A 14,720-nucleotide genomic window follows, 5' to 3' on the forward strand; every position below is an offset into this window, starting at 1 on the left:
CACATAATATCCCCGCCACTATCTAATAGGCAATAGGGAGAAGACTTATGCTTCTATAGTTAGAGCTTAGAGTCATGTCTTCTTTCTTGTGGAAAAATTGGAAAGTTTGGAAAAATGCTCTTTCCACATCCTGATTTACCAAATTACCGTGCTGGTCTTTACAGGAGGATGTGCCAGTACCAAAGCCATCAGTTTGATGTTTTACTCTTTGGTAGAACTTTCGGACTTCATTCTGGCTCTTGTACATCTCGATTTTTTCACACTCTCGCTTTTCCATTTCTCTCTTTTTCCTGGAGAAAAGGCGTTTCTCCTCTGCGTTACGCGTTGCAGCTGTTTGTAGAGCAGCCCTATATGCAGCATTTTTTCTTCGGTAGCAGAACGACACTCCTGGTCATACCAGGATTTTGCGGCTATTTGCATGGAATGCGCAATACTTTGCCAGGTGCAGATTCGCAGGTCATGGTTCTTAAACGTTTGCGGGGGTCGTCAACTTTAGAGGGGTTTGTTTTTCTTTTCTTTCGTTTTTTCATAGTAGGCTGCTTTTTTCTAGGGGAGGGTTACTATCCCGACGCCCAAACCCAAGTTACCAAGGCACATGTTACCTCACTACCTTTAACGGGTGTTAAAGGTAGGTCCCCAGGTGACACCACGGGCTGGTCAGTGTCCACTTGAGATGAAAGAGGAACCAACATAGATAATGGGTTTTGCCATGTTAAAGCCGGTCAGGACCGTTTCTTGGTATCTTTCATCCCCTACGTCACCCCAGTAATTGTTGTTAATTAATAATTGTTACAAATAACATTAAATTTTTTTTGAGATAAATCTTCTTATCAGAATTATTCCTCGTTGTCAAAAATCATCGGTCAACGAGAAATTAACTAAAATTAATATTAAAAATGACCTTTGCCCTAGTAGGCAAAATTATTAGATAAATAAAAATCAGCTTGAGCCAGGCTGAACCCACTTCTTTGAAAGACACATGAAAAAAGTGTTGTCAAGGCGTGTTAGCGTTCAGAGCCAGACAACCTCCAAAGGCTACGCTAAGCGTTTGTCATGGAAGCCATACTATGAATGAAAAATATCCATGTTTGTAAAAACAAATTGCATTTGAAAGACAAAAAGTTCGATGATAGCGAAGCCATTCCACAGCGGATATGTCTGATGAGCCACTACCAAAGGCGAAACATGTCACATAGTGGTGGTTGTGTGGGTTCGGCTCTCATTTTTGACTTGCAAAAATCATCGGTCATTAAGCTCGACTCTAACGAGAAATTAATTAAAAATATGTTCAATTGAAAACTTAATAAGGCAAAAAAAAAATACAAAACTTGTTTAATTGAAAGTTAGTGTGTAATGTCTGGATATGTATTTTAAAGAAGAAGAGAAGGTGTTATGTTCTGGGCGAACTGTTTATATCCTCCACCACATAAACACTGTATGTCTCCATTCGACATATTCGCGAATGCAATCCCTGTATTCAAACGTGGATTTATTTCTGCAAGGAGGTTCTCCTACCAAAAGTACTTCCAAAATCCGTATTACAGACGATACTTTTAAAAATTAGGCTAATATCTTCGAAATACTGAAAATCTTTCCGTGGCGAACACGTAGACCTATTCTCTGCGGGAATGGAACCCAAAATGACAAATAAGAGTTAATGTGGTTAAAATTTCTGGGATACATCAAAACGTAAGCATATATGGGTAATATTCATTTGAAAGAATTTTGATTTATTGTGTCAATTCTGTTGGAGAATTTGGTATACCGAAGGTGGTCGGATATGGTTCATTTGCAATTCTAAACATCCTTGGATGTATTAGTATCTAGTATCTAAAATTTGTGAACTCTCTATTGAATTTATATACCTTGTGTCAATATTGCATATAAAATTAACTGAAACCTTTGAAATAGCTTTACGTAACATTACATAACATTTTTAACCCTCATGATTTTTAGTCAAGGTGGCCCCCTGAAATGAAATCCCGCCTGTTTCCCACTCTATAAAATTTGAGGTTGTCTGGCCTGGGAATCGAACCCGGGCACTCAGTGTGAAAGGCGGGTGCGTTTACCATTGCACCACGGTGGCACCCTTGGAAGCTTGTTAACCTTTTCATCAATGATTGTAGATATACGGGTAGATATACATTTTATATACCGATATACTTACGTACATACCTTTACACCAACCCTTTTGTTCTTTGTGTGTGTATGTGTTCTTTGATTGTTTGTTAGGTGGTTCAAGTTGTAATTTTCCTCTCCATTTGTTCGCTTTGTCCAAATCATAATAATGTTTTCTCCGACAATTGAAATTACACTTTGGGTAAGGTTTTTGTTTGAATTTTGTTGAGGGCTAGAGCAAAGGAAAAACAAATTATGTTGTAACAAAAAACGTTCTCTTTTTTCCCCTTCAATTAAAAATGATGTACTTTTACGAAACATTTGTTGGCATAGTTAATGCAATTTGGAAAGCCGAAAAATGAAAAAAAAAACATGGGAAAAAGTACATACCACTTTGCTATTCATGTTCATGTTTATCCTTTGGATTAGAAAGTGAGTATGGCTAATGAAGGAGAAAGTTAAAGTGATTGGGAGAAAAGCAAAATTTAATTGTATGTTAAAGAAAAATACTTTAAATTATATATATACAAACTAAAAACTGGATTTTGTATAATATTGGTCCATCGAAGCCTTGGCCTGCCAATTTTGCGTGCACCGCCATGTGGTCCGTATTTATACACCTTTTTAGAGGGTTCATCATCGCTCATTCTTATATGGCCTAGCCAACGCAATCGTTGCATCTCGATGCGTTTATCGATGCGTTTATCTATACTGTTGTCGTTGTATAGCAGTTATAGCTCGTGGTTCATACGGCGCACAGTGGTTCAGAATTTTTTTTTTTTTTCTAGTCAAAACTCTCTAACGTCTATAAAGACGACCTTCAGCTCGTCTATAAAGACGACCATCAGCTCGTCTATAAAGACGACCATCAGCTCGTCTATAAAGACGACCATCAGCTCGTCTATAAAGACGACCATCAGCTCGTCTATAAAGACGACCATCAGCCCGTCTATAAAGACGACCATCAGCTCGTCTATAAAGACGACCATCAGCTCGTCTATAAAGACAACCTTCAGCTCGTCTATAAAGATGACGGCCTTCAACTTGTATATAAAGACGACGACCTTCAGCTCGTCTATAAAGACGACGACCTTCAGCTCGTCTATAAAGACGACGACCTTCAGCTCGTCTATAAAGACGACGACCTTCAGCTCGTCTATAAAGACGACGACCTTCAGCTCGTCTATAAAGACGACGACCTTCAGCTCGTCTATAAAGACGACGACCTTCAGCTCGTCTATAAAGACGACGACCTTCAGCTCGTCTATAAAGACGACGACCTGCAGCTCGTCTATAAAGACGACCTTCAGCTCGTCTATAAAGACGACGACCTTCAGCTCGTCTATAAAGACGACGACCTTGAGCTCGTCTATAAAGACGACGACCTTCAGCTCGTCTATAAAGACGACGACCTTCAGCTCGTCTATAAAGACGACGACCTTCAGCTCGTCTATAAAGACGACGACCTTCAGCTCGTCTATAAAGACGACCTTCAGCTCGTCTATAAAGGCGACCTTCAGCTCGCCTATAAAGACGACCTTCACCTCATCTGTAAAGACTCCCTTCAACTCGCCAATAAGAACTCCCTTTAACTCGTCTATAAAGACCATCTTCAGCTGGCCTATAAATCCCACCTTCAGCTGGTCTATAAAGACCGTCTTTCAGCTGGTCTATAAAGACCATCCTTCAGCTGGTCTATAAAGACCATCCTTCAGCTGGTCTATAAAGACCATCCTTCAGCTGGTCTATAAAGACCATCTTTCAGCTGGTCTATAAAGACCATCCTTCAGCTGGTCTATAAAGACCATCCTTCAGCTGGTCTATAAAGACCACCTACAGCTGGTGAATAAAGACCATCCTTCAGCTGGTCTATAAAGACCACCTACAGCTGGTCTATAAAGACCACCTACATCTGGTCTATAAAGACCACCTACAGCTGGTCTATAAAGACCACCTACAGCTGGTCAATAAAGACCATCCTTCAGCTGGTCTATAAAGACCATCCTTCAGCTGGTCTATAAAGACCATCCTTCAGCTGGTCTATAAAGACCATCCTTCAGCTGGTCTATAAAGACCATCCTTCAGCTGGTCTATAAAGACCATCCTTCAGCTGGTCTATAAAGACCATCCTTCAGCTGGTCTATAAAGACCATCCTTCAGCTGGTCTATAAAGGTCACCTACAGCTGGTGAATAAAGACCATCCTTCAGCTGGTCTATAAAGACCACCTACATCTGGTCTATAAAGACCACCTACAGCTGGTCTATAAAGACCACCTACAGCTGGTCAATAAAGACCATCCTTCAGCTGGTCTATAAAGACCATCCTTCAGCTGGTCTATAAAGACCATCCTTCAGCTGGTCTATAAAGACCATCCTTCAGCTGGTCTATAAAGACCATCCTTCAGCTGGTCTATAAAGACCACCTACAGCTGGTGAATAAAGACCATCCTTCAGCTGGTCTATAAAGACCACCTACAGCTGGTCAATAAAGACCATCCTTCAGCTGGTCTATAAAGACCATCCTTCAGCTGGTCTATAAAGACCATCCTTCAGCTGCTCTATAAAGACCATCCTTCAGCTGGTCTATAAAGACCATCCTTCAGCTGGTCTATAAAGACCATCCTTCAGCTGGTCTATAAAGACCATCCTTCAGCTGGTCTATAAAGACCATCCTTCAGCTGGTCTATAAAGACCATCCTTCAGCTGGTCTATAAAGACCATCCTTCAGCTGGTCTATAAAGACCATCCTTCAGCTGGTCTATAAAGACCATCCTTCAGCTGGTCTATAAAGACCATCCTTCAGCTGGTCTATAAAGACCATCCTTCAGCTGGTCTATAAAGACCATCCTTCAGCTGGTCTATAAAGACCATCCTTCAGCTGGTCTATAAACACCATCCTTCAGCTGGTCTATAAAGACCATCCTTCAGCTGGTCTATAAAGACCATCCTTCAGCTGGTCTATAAAGACCATCCTTCAGCTGGTCTATAAAGACCATCCTTCAGCTGAACTATAAAGACCATCCTTCAGCTGGTCTATAAAGACCATCCTTCAGCTGGTCTATAAAGACCATCCTTCAGCTGGTCTATAAAGACCATCCTTCATCTGGTCTATAAAGACCACCTACATCTGGTCTATAAAGACCACCTAAAGCTGGTCTATAAAGACCACCTTCAGCTGGTCTATAAAAACCATCCTTCAGCTGGTCTATAAAGACCATCTTTCAGCTGGTCTATAAAGACCATCCTTCAGCTGGTCCATAAAGACCATCCTTCAGCTGGTCTATAAAGACCATCCTTCAGCTGGTCTATAAAGACCACCTAAAGCTGGTCTATAAAGACCACCTAAAGCTGGTCTATAAAGACCACCTTCAGCTGGTCTATAAAAACCATCCTTCAGCTGGTCTATAAAGACCATCCTTTAGCTGGTCTATAAAAACCATCCTTCAGCTGGTCTATAAAGACCATATTTCAGCTGGTCTATGAAGACCATCCTTCAGCTGGTATATAAAAACCATCCTTCAGCTGGTCTATAAAGACCATCCTTTAGCTGGTCTATAAAAACCATCCTTCAGCTGGTCTATAAAGACCATCTTTCAGCTGGTCTATGAAGACCATCCTTCAGCTTGTATATAAAGACCATCCTTCAGCTGGTCTATAAAGACCATCTTTCAGCTGGTCTATAAAGACCATCCTTCAGCTGGTCTATATACATCACCTTCAGCAGGTCTATAAGCACCACCTTCAGCTGGTCTATAAAGACCACCTTCAGCTGATCTATAAAAGACCACCTTCAGCTGGTCTATAAAGACCATCCTTCAGCTGGTCTATAAAATACCACCTTCAGCTGGTCTATAAAGACCACCTTCAGCTGGTCTATAAAAGACCACCTTCAGCTGGTCTATAAAGACTACCTTCAGCTGGCCTATAAATCCCACCTTCAGCTGGTCTATAAAGACCATCCATCAGCTGGTCTATAAAGACCACCTTCAGCTGGTCTATAAAGACCACCTTCAGCTTGTCTATAAAGACCACCTTCAGCTGGTCTATAAAGACCACCTTCAGCTGGTCTATAAAGACCACCTTCAGCTGGTCTATAAAGACCACCTTCAGCTGGTATATAAAGACCACCTTCAGCTGGTCTATAAAGACCACCTACAGCTGGTCTATAAACACCACCTTCAGCCGGTCTACAAAGACCACCTTCAGCCGGTCTATAAAGACCACCTTCAGCTGGTCTATAAAGGCCACCTTCAGCTGCTCTATAAAGACCACCTTCTGCTGGTCTATAAAGTCCACCTTCAGCTGGTCTATAAAGACTACCTTCATCTGGTCTATAAAGACCACCCTCAGCTGGTCTGTAAAGACCACATTCAGCTGGTCTATAAAGACCACCTTTATCTGTCCACAAAATACTCCCTTCAGCTCGTCTATCAAGACTCCCTCCAGTTCGTCTCTAAGGACGGAGTTCAGCTCGTCTATGAAAATCTGTAAAAATGTGATAAGTCGTTCCATACTTTTATTCCTTCTTTTTCTTCCCTAATTCATTGAGGAAATATAAAAACAAAAACTTTCCTTTATTTGTCCAATTCCTGAAATGGTCGAGAGTATTCGTTCTATTTTGTTGTTTTCTCTCAAAGTTTCCATTCTATTTCATTTCGTTGCCTTTCCCAAATGACTTAATCATTTTCAAGTTATAAGGAATTCAAAGAATATTCATTAACGCTTGTGTCCCACAAGTTGACTTTAATTTAGCTTTGATAACTTCTAATTAAAACAAAGAATAAAAAAATGCTCAGAAAACAACCACTACTCGAGAGATTATAAAGTAATTGATGACATAAGTGGAGAATTAAAGTTATTTGAAAAGAATAATTTTTTTGTTGTTTTACTTTTATTTTAGTATGGTGGAATGTTGTAAAGGATATGACAAATAAATGGAGGTTAGTGCATAACAAGATTTTTCAATCGTTTTTTAGTGTTCTCCTATCATGGTAATTGTACGATATGCTCTACGGAATGTAAATACAGACGGCCCGACTACCTCATAAAATCAAATAATAATTTTTAATTATTTAAAGATTATTTTTAATTTAATTATTGTTGACATAATGTAAAAAAATTAAAACAATGATATGTAAATACATACATATGTACAACATATATTAAGTTTGTTTTGTTGAATAAATATACAATTCACAATTTATAATGTTATTGATGATTCTGCATAAATTAAAAATAAAAAAATACTATTTAGTCAGTCTCACCAACATGTTCAAATGCAAATCCATTTGGTGGTGGTTAGGAAACATTAGCTCTATAGAGACTATAAAGAGTCTACAAAGTATAGCTTCATATCGTCTATAACGATCCTCATCAGTTCATCTGTAAAGATTTCCTTCTGCTACTCTATAAAAACTCCATTAAGGTTGTCTATAAACATTGAGTTTAATTAGTCTATGAAGACTCAATTTCTCTCCTCTATAAAGCCTCACTTCATCTTATCTATAAAGACTCGCTTTGTATTGTCATACAATGCAAGGAATAAAACCTTCCTCTTTTTAATCACAAATAATGTCCTTGAGAGAAATTTTACTCTGGTAAAAACTGTTCAAGATTGGGTCATAACTTTTAATGTTGGTTGCTTTCATTTTCATATTGCCACCAACAACAATACGAAGTTGTCCAGATAGTGACTATTTAAAACAAAGTTTTCCTTTCACTTTCTTTTCTACTTTTGCGTAACAACATTAAACAGCAACACTGCAATAACGAAAAAATAATAATAACAACAATAACTTTTTTTCAAAACTACCGACTTATATTTGCAAATTTCTTTTTCTTTTCGAATTGTCGTAAGGACACTGCAAGGACCATAAACACAAGATAGTAAAATTTTCAGGTGTTAAGAAAAGGTAGATGTTGTAAATTTCCTATGATGATACTTGTAAGGCATTAACAAAATGAACTATAAATATGTTAATACTTGTGAACTGGTGTTTAGTGCAGATAAGTTTGTCGGAAAGTTTTGAAGACATTGAAATAAACATGCAAAAATATAAATATAATAAACAACAAGTAATTACGGGTGGCTGGAAAACTGGAAGTTGGATGAATGAGGCAAATGTTTGACTTCCAAAAAAGTGAAACAGGCACTTCAAGGAAGCGGTGTTTGAGAACAGATGTGAAGAGCCTCTTTTATACAACGGTTTGAACGAAGGCCAAGTGCAAATTCTATATACTACTTTCCATGGTCATTCAAAAATGGACATGGGCGGGCTCCGTTATATCACAAAATGTATGGGACTTCCTTTTCATAACCGCCATATATAGTATGACATCACTTGTGAAGAAGTTTAACATGAGTTAAAATCCGCGAAAGTAATATAGACAAAATGTCCTAAATGAATATAACCACCGCTCAAAATATAAGGTATCCTTGCCGGAAGTTAAAGCTTACACTGTTCAAGTTAGCTATGCCAATAACTCCAACGTAGTTGCATAAACTCGCTTCAAAATTCAACATTTAAATTTTTAGTAAATATTTGTTAAATCCTCTTACAAAATATTTACTTTTCTATTTACAAACGCATTCATGTCGTTTACATTCAGCTTCCATTTATCGGTAACGGCTGCAAGTGTTGCCCCAAAATCTAATTAATAATTCCATTAGAAGGACGTCATTTATATTTATTTGCACATTTGCAACTAAATTGGTAATTAAATTATAAATGTAAATAGTTGTGTAACAGTAACTATAAATTATTTAATTATCATGTGAATAAATATGTGCCAGTGTCAGTGTGTGCGCGTGTAAGTGATTTTTACACAAATGTATGGCACAAACATCTCTGTGGCATTTATGAATTTATGTAAAGGCATCCAAGCATATATCTAAATGTTGGGGATTACAATGGAAATAATTTAAGTGATGAAAAGGGGAATACTTTACCTGCACGGGGAGTTTTTTAAGACGAACTAAAGGGAGTCTATACAGGAGGAGCTCTATAAGCGAACTGAAGGGAGTCCTTCAAGAGGAGTTAACAGGACACTAAGAAGAACAAAAGCATCATTACAGACAACGGGCTAAATGGTTTCTAAATAGGGGAACTAAAAGTCGTCTTTATGGACCAACAGAAGGGAGTCATTACAGAGGAGCCGAAATGCATCCAAAGATAGACTTTAAAAAAATAAACCTCTATTTCTTGGTATAAGGTATCTTATAAGGGATTTTAATATATAGACTATCTCACATAACTTATCTAAAGATATAACGGTCTTCTTGATTTTGGATCTTCTGTAGAAAAAAACCGCCAAGAGTCTTCGTGAAGTAGAAGACCTCCTAGGGTATTTTATGTCTAGAACACGACCAAAGGGCCTTTTCTATAAAAAAAATCTGTAGTTAAAACACCCATATAGTTCTACAGACAGAAGACTTCTTGGGGGGTATCCTATAAAAAAAAAACAACAATTGGTCTTCTCTTGACTTAAGAAGACCACTAAGGATCTTCGGATGTTTTAAGAAATCTTCTGGTAGAAAACCACCAGGTGTTATTGTAGAAGATAGCCAGGTCTTCTGGTAGAACACAAGGTCACCAGATTTTCTGAGAAGAGAACACCAGATATTTTTAGAAGACCAGCAGAAGTTGTTGTAGAACACCACCTGCACTTCTCATAGTAAACCACAAAACATTCCTATGGAAGAACACCAGGTCTTCATATAGAAGACCACTAAGTCGTCTCATAAAAGACCACCAGATCTTCTTATAAAAGACAATCAGGTTTAAACTTCTTCTGGTAGAAACACAGGTCTTCTTGTAGATGACCACCAGATATTTTTGTTGGAAAGCAGCAGCTTGCGATCTGCTTATGGAAGAACACTAGATATTTTTATAGAAGACTTTCAGGTCTTATTTTAGAAGAGCACTAGGTATTCATATAGAAGAGCACAAAGTCTTCTATAGAAGACCACAAGGTCCTCTTATGGAAGACCACCATGACTTCTTATGGATGACCACCAGGTCTTCTTAGATAAGACCATCAGAAGTTCTTATAGAAGACCACCAGGTCTTTTTGTAGAATACCACCAGGTTTTCTTGTAAAAGACAATCAGGTCTTCTGGTAAAAAAACAGATCACCAGGTTTTCTGATACAAGACCACCAGACCTTCTTTTAGAATAGAACCAGAAGTTCTTATAGAACTCCACTTGGTCTTCTAGTAGAAGACCACCAGGTCTTCTTATAGAAGACCACCAGGTCTTCTTATAGAAGACCACCAGGCCTTCTTATAGAAGACCACCAGGCCTTCTTATAGAAGACCACCAGGTCTTCTTATAGAAGACCACCAGGTCTTCTTATAGAAGACCACCAAGTCCTCTTGTAGAGTACCACCAGGTCTTCTTATAGAAAGCCATCAGGTCTTCTAGTAGAAGACCACCAAGTCTTCATGTAGAAGGCCACCAGGTCCACTTTTAGACGTAGACCACGTCTACTTACAGAAGACCACCAAGTCTCCTTGGACTTCTCATAGAAGACCACAAAGCCTTCCTATAGAAGGCCAAAAGATTTTTTGGTAGAAAGCCACCAGCTTTTCTTGTACAAGACCACCGGGTCTTCTATTACAATACAACCAAGTCTTCTGGTAAAAGACAACCTGATATTTTTGTAGAAAAGCAGCAGGCCTTCTAGTAGTGGACCACCAGGTCTTCTTGTAGAATACAACCAGGTTTTTTGAAAAAGACAACCAGATCTTTTTGTAGAAATACAGCAGGTCTCTTTGTAGAATACCACCAGGTCCTCTTATAAACGATTATCAAGACTTCTTATAGAAGACCATCAGGTCTTCTTATAGAACCATCAGGTCTTCTTATAAAAGACCATCTGGTCTTCTTATAGAACCATCAGATCTTCTTATAGAAGACCACCAGAAGTTATTTTTGAAGACAATCAGGTACTTTTATAGAAGGCCACCACATTTTTTATAGAAGGCCTCACCGTTTGAGATATTTACATATACTAAGTGGGTGCCGGAAATTACTTTTTAATAAATAGCTAAATTGGCGAAGTTATGCTTGTTTAAGTATAAGTAGTCGAGTAAAAATATGGACGTGAAATATTTTAGAGATTTTAAAAAATGCCGTTAAATGTCAAACGAATTGAATAATTCCAGCCAACATTTTTTGAAAAATCTTAATGAGATGTTGATCTAATAAAATAAACAAAAACAAGTGAGAAAAGGCTATAGTCGGTACGGGGCCGACTATGTGATACCCTACACCACTACCCCTGTGCATTATCTTTTCACTCGAAAACATTTCTTTTGCGGAGATACGAAAGTTTTCACCTATCTGGCTTTTATACCAAATGACTTAAGGCGAAAAGTATCAAAATAATTAATATTTAGTTTTATATTTGACTACTCTCAACATCAATAGGCTTCTATCTCTGTGAGAAAATTTCGTCATGATCCGATCAAAATTCCGACTTGTAGTGTGATTGCAGAAAAAGTGGAAAAAAGGATGTATTACTGACTATTGCGATATCCCTATTATTTAACCACCTACGCCAACCTAATTTGCATAATTTTAAAGATGGGATTTTCTACTTTCTTAGTCAGGCTTTGCATTTAGAAGGTCCCCAACCAAGGGTGTGATATCCGTCATTATTGTTAAAATCGCAAAAATGAAAAGTTGGGTTCTATTAGCGACTATTGCGATATCATCGTTGTGTGACCACCTGCGACAACCTATGTTACATCGTTTCAAAGGTAATATTTTCATTGCCAACTTTTGCTTTTTATATACCCCTTATAGACGCTAATATATTTGCTTTGGAATAAAACGTTGACTTTTTCTCCAAATAAGTTTTTTTGCGCATTCCGACCTCTGAATATTATCCGGCCTTCAACAAACTCAGTAGTCTTCTTCCCCTTCGGGACCTTCATGAACCACTAACATTTCGGGACGATCCGATAAAAATTGCGACCTGTAGCGTGATTTCAAAAAAATGAAAAAATGGGATGTATTACCGACTATTCGATATCTCCGTTATTTGGCCAACTACACCAAACTGCTTTGCATCATTGTAAAGATGGGATTTTCTACTGCCGTAGTCAGGCTTTGCTTTTGTAAAATAACCACCCAAGGCTGCGATATTCGTCATTATAATAAAAATCGCAAAAATTACAACTTTGGTTCTACTTGCGAGTACTGTAATGTCTTCGTTGTTTGACCACCTACCACAACCTACTTTACATCACTAGAAAGGTGATATTTTCTGATTTCATTGTCAGGTTTTGGTTTTGGTATCCCCCTTACAGAAGCTGAGATATTTGCATTGAAAAAAAAGTTGAGTTTTTCTCCACATAAGTTTTTTGTCCATTCCGACCCCTAAATATTATCCGACCATCACCAAAATCAATAGGCTTCTTCCCCTCCGGGATCCCATCAACACCCAAAATTTGGTGACGATCCGATCAAAATTGCGACCTGTAGCGTGATTACAAAGTTTAGGTGGACAGACGGACGGACGGAAACACATAGCCAGATCGACTCAGCTCGACGAGACATTAATTTTGGTATATATACCCAGTAAAATCTTCGATGAAAAATCATGAGTTGAATCATGGGTGCAAGTGATCTGGCATGTCATCTTTTTGTCATTTTCACTCATGAATTTTATATGAGCGTGACCCCCAAAATATGACGTTCTTTTTTGGATCCTAAGCATGTCATTTTAACCAATGCATTGACATGTCATTTTCACCAATGCTTTGGCATGTCATTTTAACCAATCCATTGACACGTCATTTTCAACCATTCTTTGACATGTCATTTTAACAAATGCTTTGACATGTAATTTTCACCAACCCCTTGGCATGACATTTTCATGTCTTGTTTGGAAAATGGAAATGCTCTCTTGAAATATGGACAAACAAAATCCCCCCTTTATTAATTCAAACGAATTCGCGAAATAACTACAATTAATTGATCAGCAAAAATTTTACATCCAAAATTGCAATGTAATCACCACCGCTGCAACGCAAAAGATTACTTCCTCCGTTCTCCGCAACTGATATTCTTTCATCTTACAAAAGGTTTTTTCTATTATCTTCCCATCACCAGTTCTGATTTCAACATGGACTCCAACTGCACTCTTTAAGTATATTTATTTCGTAAATTGCTTTAATTTTATATTTTTGTTATTTTATAACAACATTTTGGAAATTTCTACTCTTTTGTTTAGTGACGAAAATATGTAGGGATCTACAACCCGGCTTGCTTTAGGGATCTATAAGAACAAAATGTAACGAACGAGGAGGAGAGACTTTTTCTGAAAAATACCATTTATGCTTTATTAATTTATTTTTAATGGTTTCTTTCCAAAAGTCGTTTCTTCTTTATTTTCAGATTCTTGTTCCTTTTCGTTTCTGACTTTTTTTCAAATTTCAAGAAGCGAGATTTGATTGATTTCGTTCTATGTCAGATTTAGAACAGACAAGGGAACTTTTAAAATAGCAATGTGTGCAGTCCGATTCTATTTTTACCTCGATGATTGGGACTTCATTTTTATTGCAGACATTTCGAGCTTCATACAATACCAATTGTTTAGAAGTTTTAGTTGTCTGATATGCAGGAAATGTATAACAACATCACGACGACAGTTCTAACAACTTTGGTCTGTTCCAGAACCTGCAGGAATCTACTAATTTTTACTACGATAACAATTTTTCCGTTATGTTATCGGAAAAAATAGTAAAAAATAGTAGATTCTTGCAGTACTGGAACATACCAAAATCAAAACAAACAGGTGTGTAAATAAAAACACAAACATCATCTATATTGGATCGATGGCATGGGTACAAATGCTGATGAAAAGATCGGATCTTTCACGACTTCCTTTGAACGAATGCAAAAGATGACTTGAAATCACGTCATCGCATAGAACCCCTTCCTTCAAATTTTGCTGGGATTGTGCGTTAACATTTAAAAATTAAAAGTAACGGTCGCTGCAAAAGTAATTTCTAGGTTTTCTTGGGATGTAATAAGCTAGGCTACACTGTTGTTTGCATGTAAATACTGATCATATGGTGTTTACATTTACCCAAACTTTTAAAACTTATTTTAATAATTCTGAGAAGAAATTTTTAAATTATATGCTGTTTATATTAAAGCTTTTTGCAGGGTTAACCTTCTTTATGAGGATTTGTTTGAAATATAAGCAATGGAATTGACATTTAAAACCCAGTCGGTTTGTTAAATCCGGTTATATACAGTGTTGGTCACAGAATTAGCACACCCCTTTGGGGCAAAATGATTTCAGTCAGCTAAGAGTTTTGATAGGACAAATTAAAATATTTTCGTAAACAAAATCCTTATCTATAATGTATTTAACAGATTAAATGATATAAATGAATATTATTATCAGTGTTTTTTTTTGAAAATAAATGTTTTGTGAAGACGCCCAAATTATCAAGGGGACATATAATTAGCACACCCTAAGATTTTTTAATTTAGTTCAATTAATATACAAAAATTAATTTATTTTGAGGTTAATTCATATTCAAAACGTATTGAACAAATCATTTTTTGAAAGAAAAAATAAT

This window comes from Musca autumnalis, unplaced genomic scaffold (assembly GCF_047663935.1).
Source record: "Musca autumnalis isolate F117 unplaced genomic scaffold, ASM4766393v1 scaffold_1, whole genome shotgun sequence".
In the NCBI taxonomy this organism is placed as follows: Eukaryota; Metazoa; Arthropoda; class Insecta; order Diptera; family Muscidae; genus Musca; species Musca autumnalis.